The sequence below is a fragment of the Rattus norvegicus genome, chromosome 8 (genome assembly GCF_021556685.1).
Source record: "Rattus norvegicus strain SHRSP/BbbUtx chromosome 8, alternate assembly SHRSP_T2T, whole genome shotgun sequence".
NCBI classification, from domain to species: Eukaryota; Metazoa; Chordata; class Mammalia; order Rodentia; family Muridae; genus Rattus; species Rattus norvegicus.
In genome coordinates, this window is record NC_141541.1 from 66075546 (window position 1) to 66083462 (window position 7917).

Here is a 7917-nt window from a genome sequence, read left to right on the forward strand (position 1 = left end):
CAAAAACATTCCAAGTTTCCACATTTCCAGTCTTGGGTTGATGCTGAGTATTTGCCTTGGCAACAAAGACTTAGAACTCTCTAGGCTTCTGGGTGCCAAGCCTCTTGTGCCTCAGTAATCTGCTGGGAGTCCTGCCTTGTGAAGTGTCTATGCAGGACGGTGGGGCGGGGTGGGGGTGGGGTACCAGATTTGTATGTGAGATAATCCGACAGCTGTGTGGAGGCTGGATTTGTGGGAAGTGAGACTGAGGATGGATAACCAGTGAGAAGGTTCGTTATCTCCAGATGGGACACTAGGATCTGAAACCAAAGCTGCAGTAGGGAAGCTCAGAGAGGGGAGGGTTGTGAGGTGTGAAGGGCAGACCAGATCTGGGGGTAGGGGGGAAGGGGAGAGGCAGGATGTGAGTAGGTAGATGTTGATGTTGCCAAGAATTAGGAACTGGGGTTACATTTGGGATGCAAGACCAGTTTGGACATAGTGAGCTTGAGGTACGCCAAGACAGCCAGGCAGGGTCCTTGGGCTGAGATAAGTCATCAGGAAGTTTAAAGTTCAAGGTTGTGTTGGCATCATGCGAGGAAATCATCTCTCCAGGAAAACGTGGGAGAGCATAGATACCCACAAAGGAGTTAGGCTTTATGGGAAATGGTAACTGGAAAATGTGGGAAGGAGATTACTTCTGGAAAGGAGAGGGGTCACCAAAGTGGGGTGGAAGGAAGTGGACAGGGCATGGTCAGTGGGGTAAGCCACCAGGCAAGCCTGGTCACAGAATGCTTACCTTGGACTTAGGGATCTATGTCTTGGTGACTTTGGGGACATGTTACACTGGAGCTTGAGCTGGGTTGCAAGAACTGACCCTGAATAAGTAGTGGGCAGTGGAGGTCAGGAGGTCAAGGATTCTAGTGGGGGGGGGGAGAAGGAAGGGTGAAGCGAGCATTTGCAGTTCAACAGAGGTGAAGTTGGAATTGATGACGAGAACTTTTCTAGGAAGCTAAGGGGAAAAAAAGGAAGAGAGACCCCAAAATAGAATATGCAAATATGCAGAGATGGGTGAGCTTTCTGAACAGATCTCTCTCCTGATATAACTCAAATTTGGCTGGGCTGACATGGACTGGGCTGGCACAGCTTGCTGGGCACATGGGCCTGGGTTCTGCTCCTCGCCTCAGCCCCATCTGGCCTGGGCCCCAGACCAAGCTCTCAGATCCCTACCCTGAGGTGGCTTCTCATTTCCTCTGCCACAGGCCTTTGGCAGTGACTGTTTGATGAGGATGTTGGGGGAATTTATTGACATCTCTCTCTGTTTGCCTCCCTCGACTCCCACAGTTCGGCCTTCTCTGGCTCTGGGCCATATTCATGTCAGCTTAGTTACACTCGTTCCTGTGGGCTTGGCCATGTCTTGGTCCCATGTATTTATTCTGCAGTTGCTGGTAACAGAATTCAGCCTTCCCCAGGCCAGAAATGCCTTTTTACAACAACCCAGGCTTCTGCCTCGGCAAAGCTAGATCCCAGCAGTGCGCGCTGCAATGCTCATTTATCGGGCGTTCCGTGCTGGGATGGAGTTGGGGCCCACAGTGCCATCCAAGTGCATTCTCATTAACAGCCTTGAAAAGCAGGTTTTTATTATCCTGTGCCCATGAGTGCTGCCCGTTAGGAGACGTGACTATGCATTGAGAGACCAGAAAGTGTATCCAACATAATCCCATCCTTACTGTCACCTAGGCCTTGTCCCCATCCCACAGTCTGGAAGGTACCTGAGCTGAAAAGTGTATTGAACCCTCACCCTGAGAGTGGCAGTTTAGGCATGGGAGGGGAACAAGCTTCTAAGTCAGACTAACCAAAGGTTAGATCACTTCCACACATGGCTTGTATTCTGGGAGCCTCGGTTGTGTCTTCTTTGACATTTTATTCTATGTAGATAGTGACTGTATCGGAAACACAAAGCACTCCCGAGCTGGGTTGGGGAATATTCAAGGAGTTGGAATCCTACTATGTAAGGTAGCACAAGGGAAGTTGAAGGTGGAGGACTAGAATAAGCCCTTCATTGAGGACCAAAAGTAATTGCTAAGGGACTGGAGAGAAGGCTTAGTGGTTCAGAGTGCTGACTGCTCTTCAGGGGACCCGAGTTCAAATCCCAGGTGGCTCACAACAACCTGTAATGGGATCCGATACTCTCTTCTGATGTGCCTGAAGACAGCTACAGTGTACTCACAATAAATAAATAAAATGTGTCCTGACTTCAAGAAAGAGGACAACATCTAAAAAACAAAAAAAAATCTCACAAATTTGGGGTTGAAGAAATGGTTCAGTGGTTCACAACTGCCTGTAACTATAGCTCCAGGGAATCTGACACCTCCAGCCTCTGAGGGCATCTGTACAAACACACACACACACACACACACACACACACACACACACACACACACACACATCAAAGAATGTGACCTAAATTTGTGATGAAGGGGCTGTATTCTAGAAAGAGTGAATAGACAGCACTGTGTAGCTTTAGAGGGCAAATTTCAGACCGCTATTTGGCAGTCTTCCAGAGGAAGAAACCTTTGTGCAGAGCTTAGGAAGATGGGCAGGGGCCCTCCATGATGGAGGACATTGTCATCAGAGGCATGTACTTAGAGGCTGTCTGAGGCCACAGAGGCTCCCAAGTTGGACGGCATGCATGCCTTTTGAGTACTGCTGTTGGTCCCAAGAAGTGTGATTTCTGGGTTCTTAGTTCATGATTTTGGGGAGTACCAGTCTACAAGTGGTCTTCTCATTGATAAGGTCCTAGCAAGCCCAAGGATCGTATCAGAACTGGGAGGGTCCTGGGACCCAATTCTATGAAAAGCATAGTAAAAGTACATGTAGTCTAATGTCCAAGCAAGAAGGAAATGCAGAAGGTGGAATGGGAATGCTTTATTCCAGTCCAGACAGGAGCTAGGTTAGGTAAACAACTACATTAGTCTTCTTTTTCATTTTGTGAACAAAGAAACCATGGTGGCTCACACCTGTGATCCCAATACTCAAGAGGCTAAAGCGGGAGGATTTTTGACAGTTTGAGACCAACTTGGACTACAAGAAAGACCCTGTCAAGAAGAAAAAGAAGAGGAAGAGGAGGAGGAGGAAATGGAAGAGTAAGAGAAGGAAAAGAAGGAAAGGAGGAGGAGGAGGAGCAGAAGAAAAAAGAAGGAAGGAAGGAAGGAAGGAAGAAAGAAAGAAAGAAAGGGAGAGAGAGAGAGAGAGAGAGAGAGAGAGAGAGAGAGAGAGAGAGAGAGAGAGAGAGGAAAGGAAAGAATTGAATCAGAGTTGGCCTGAGACAGGGCATTGCCAAAAGACTTAGTTGCCAAGCTGAGATATGAACCTTTCAGATCCATCTAGTCAGGAGATTTTGTTAGAATTGATGCGTCCCATGTGACATCATGTGATTGTATCTGTTCCTGGAGGCCCTGGAGACCAAGAATGGACTCTCAGAGATGGGTCTGAGGCCTGGGAATAGGCTGGAGGGAGGAGCTTTTTCTGGAAATGTTTGAGTTTCTGTCCTGTCCCTAAGGCTTGTCTACTCTCGAGTAGACACCAGGTGGCGCTCCCACCACAAGCCCAGTGCCACCTAACGATGCTGAGCTGTCTCACCCAGGCATACTTGAGCTGACTGCCTTAATGGAAGGGGGAATAGTCTAGCTCTTCTCTGCCTGTCCTTACTAAATATTCCTCTGTGGATTTTCATATTTTGATCTCATTGAGTTTTTAACAATTTAGGGTAGAGAGAAAATAAACATTGTATGTATGGTGACAGATACAGGTATAGGCTGGCATGGGGTAATGTAGTGTGTGTTGATTTTGAAGCCTTTCAGTCACAGTTGGGAGCTGGTAGGCTCTGATCTGGCTTAGGGAGAGAAAGCAGGAGCTTGAGAACAAGCTGGTGAGGGTTTGGAGATGTGTGTAGTGGTGAGATATGGTACTGGAATCTGTAGGACCTAAAGAGCTGTGCACTCCTTCCCAGGTATCAAGGCTCTCGGTCTTCCAGGCATGTGCCATAAACAATGGTAACTAAAGCTACTGTGCCATACTTGTGAGATGGACAGGCATGGTGTGCAGAATGGTCCAGACGTGGCCTAAAACCCGTTTTGTTTCTTAAAACTTTAAAATTTATATATATATATATATATATATATATATACATATACATATACATATATATATATATATATATATATATATATTATGTGTACATGGGTGTTCTGCCTGCTCACATGTCTGTGCACCACATGCACGCAGTGCCCTCAGATCCCCTGGAACTGGAGTGATGGCTGGTTGTGAGCTACCATGTGGGTACTGGGAACAGAATATGGATCCTCTGGAAGAGCAACCAGTCTCTTAACCGTCGAGCTGTCTCTGTAGCTCCTAAAACCTGGCAGCATGCATCTGTATTGTTTTTTTTGGATCATTTGGTGACGCTTTTTTTTTTTTCCCTTTTCTTTTTTTCGGAGCTGGGGACCGAACCCAGGGCCTCGCGCTTGCTAGGCAAGTGCTCTACCACTGAGCTAAATCCCCAACCCCTTGGTGACGCTTTTATTTGGTGATCTCTTTAAACCAGCAAAGACCTAAGTTTCAACTTCACGTGCCCCATTGTCTGGAGCTGAGTAGCAGCTGTCCTGTAAACAGCATTCCAGAGACCCAGTCCACCCATGACCTGCCTGGTGTGTGGGCCTCTGCCAATTAGGGGTCATAAAGATGCGTAAATAATTCCTGTTGTTAGAGGCAGGCCTGGGTGGAGACTTAATGGCAGGGATGGAATCCTACATGAGGAGGCCTACTCCAAGGACTGGAGTTACTAATAACCCTGAGGATTTAGGTTGTAGATTATTGTATCTATGAAGATTTGTATTATGGTCAACATGTGTGTATGTTGTATCTCCTCACTGAATCCTTGGGCCTCTTGTCGGGGTTGGTCATACCTGCAAGGTCATGCCATGGAATCCAGTAAGGAAAGCTTGGGAATGGAGAAGTAGACTGAGTTTGGCCCTGAGAGGTAAGAGAATCTATTGGAATATTGGGATGGACCCCAGGACCTCCGCTGGTCCTGGGTCATGAAGCTCCAATCTGTATGTGTCCAGATCCTTTGACTTCTCAAGGACACTTCTTGGGTTTGGCGGCTGCCCACAGGGTGTAGGCCTGCATCCTCTCTAGTAGTCTTGTCTCCCACACCTCCAATTCTGGAGTCATGTGAGGGAAAGCAGAGGTGTGTCTCCCCTGCAGACCTGTCATCATCTGCATCTGTTGCTTCTTCTTCTGGTCCACTTCCCACTGCTGGTCATGAGTGGGGTCGTATGCCTTGGTTCAGGCTCAAGAGCCAGCTTGGGATTCTAGTGAGGCAGGCAGGCCCGTCCCCACCTACACCATTCTGATTTCCCTGTTTTACTTGAGCCAGGAACCCCCAAACCATTGCCGATACCTGTTCCCTTCTGTTGCTTTTCCCTCTATAGGACTGAGGAGCAGGCTGCCATCTGTCCTGGCCCTTTGTCCCAGGGTCTGTCTTGGAGAAGAGACCTTCAGCACCACTTCTCACTCTAGCATGCAGCCTTGAAACACTGCTTTGGCTTCTGCCCCTACTTTCCATCTGTTCCCTACTGCTTAGGAGGCTCAGTCTGGCCCTGGCCTGCCCTTCTGCTCAGCATGTGGTAACCTAGCCCTGTCTGGGTCCTTCTGAGGATTGGAACCAGACTGCAGCCAAGTACCAGAGGCAGCAGTGCAAAAGCACCTCACACTGACGGAAGCGAAGATGTTGGCCCTAGAGAGACCACCTGAGTTAAAGCCCCAGTTCTGTCTCTGTCCGCCTGAGTGAGCTTAGATATATTGTATCACCTTTCTATGCCTCAGTTCCCTTGCTCATAAAGAGAGATGAACTCTAGCACCTAGCTCCCAGGATCCCGAAGTGGAAGTGTGTGTTAAAGTGAGGCTGTGAAATGTACACAGCGTGTAATAGTAGCCACACTATTGGCAATTGTTATCAGAGTCAGAAAACTTGGCTTTCTGTCTCCATGCATTTCCAATTGATCTCAGACAGACCCCTGTTGGCCTGGATGCCTCAGTTTCTTCCCTAAGATGGAGTCATGCTTCCTTACTCAGAGGGAAAGAATGTAGGTCTGGCAGGAATGATGTAGGCGGAAGTGGGCTGTATTTTCTGAGTTACTGTGCACATGGGTAATGTTTTCATTTCAGATGCACTTGAATTCTTGGTTCTTAAAGGCAGGGATAGGTGACTTCTTAACCTGCTTCAATCGTTTATAGAAATGAAGACACTGGAGTGCATAACTGCCCAGAAAATGAGTCACTGGGCTAGAAAGCAAGTATTCTTAGAAGCTACGTTGGCCTGGTCAGTTTGCCAGCTTTGGGGCCACAAGATTCAGTGCAGGCCCGGGAAGGAGTTCTTGGGCTGTCTATGGCCTTTTCTCTGAGGTTGTGACCCTAGGCACCATGAAGCTAGTGACTCCGTGTATAGGGTAAGAAGCTAGCCCTGTGTGTCTCTAGACCCCTCCCCACATGGAGATCTGGAGGAATTCACCTTAGTGCCTAGGGTACTTTAGGGGCTTTTAGGCATGGAGAAAACAGCTAGAAACAGAATGTGCAATTGGCAGAGCTAAGATTCACAGTATCAAAACTCTCCTGCCCGTGGAGCAGGGAAGAGGGCTGGCTCTGAGGTCAGGGCATCCTGCCCAGTGTCTTTGCCTGTGTCTGCAGCATGCTCAGTATGTCTAGCTCTGTGGGTTTTGAAGGTCGAGTCTTTGTTTACTTCTGTTCGATCTTCCTCACCCCTGTCTCTTCTTGGTGCAGTATACCTTAGACTACATATACAGTAAGCACTAGGTAAGGACATGCTGACCTGGATGGATTTCCCAGTCATGGTTCCCAGGGGTGCAAGCAGAGGTAGGGAGACTGTGCCAAGGGGCACGGGAGACCCTTTTACAAAGAGCAGACAGAGTGGCTCTGAGACCATAAGCCAATGACAGAGTTCCCTGGGTTGTTCAAGTGACTGCAGAGGGGCTGAGGCCTGGAACCTCTGATGGAACTACCACGAGTCACCAGGTTGCCCTTGGTAGGTAGCTGAGCCTTAGGCAGAGAAAGAGATCCCTTCAACTGGTCTGACCTTCCCTCTCTGACTATGAGCCTTGTGCCCCTCACTTTCTTCTTGGGGAAGGGGCCTTCCTAATTATATCCCCCTCAGCGCACATGGAAATGAGTTTGGATTTTCTGAGCATACACCAGCTGGCTGGGGGGAGGCAGCCCAGAAGGCTGCTGACTGGGGAAGGGAGGAGAAAGGAGAGGGAGAGGAGGAAGCCAGGCCAAGATGAAAAATTCCCAGTGTTCTCTCAGGCAGAGCAATAAGTGGGGCGTTGTGGGCACCCCACACATCATAGACCTCTTCTCTCTTTCCTCCACAGAGGAAAACACCTTGCTCTGGCTGATAGGATCATCAGAGAGTTGAGTCCCACTCCGGCAAGCCCATTCTCTGAGAATGGTTCTCTGACTACAAACCACTTAGCTGGCAGCAAGGGGGTTGTCCGGTGTTAGACTCATCCATGCGCTGAGAGATCCTTACGGATCTCCTAGGCCTTTCTTTCCACTGGGGCAAGGGAAGTGGAACTGAAGCCCAGAGGAGGAATGGGATCTGTGCCTCATGACAAATCACAAGTCTGTCTTCTTTGCAGCTGGGTTCTCCCGGTGGAGTTGCCTGCGTGCGGGTAGCGAAGGTTCTTCTGGCAGGTCGCCGCACAAGCTAGGGGGCCCACCGGCAAAGCTAGAAAAGGCTGCGAGGGGCGGGGGGAGGGGCGGGGTGGGGTCAGGCGCTTGACTCCGCCTCCTGGCGCTAGGTTCTGCCTGCGGCCGGGCGCTGGCTCAGTCTCGGCTGCTTGCCGCTGTCGCTCCGGGGCT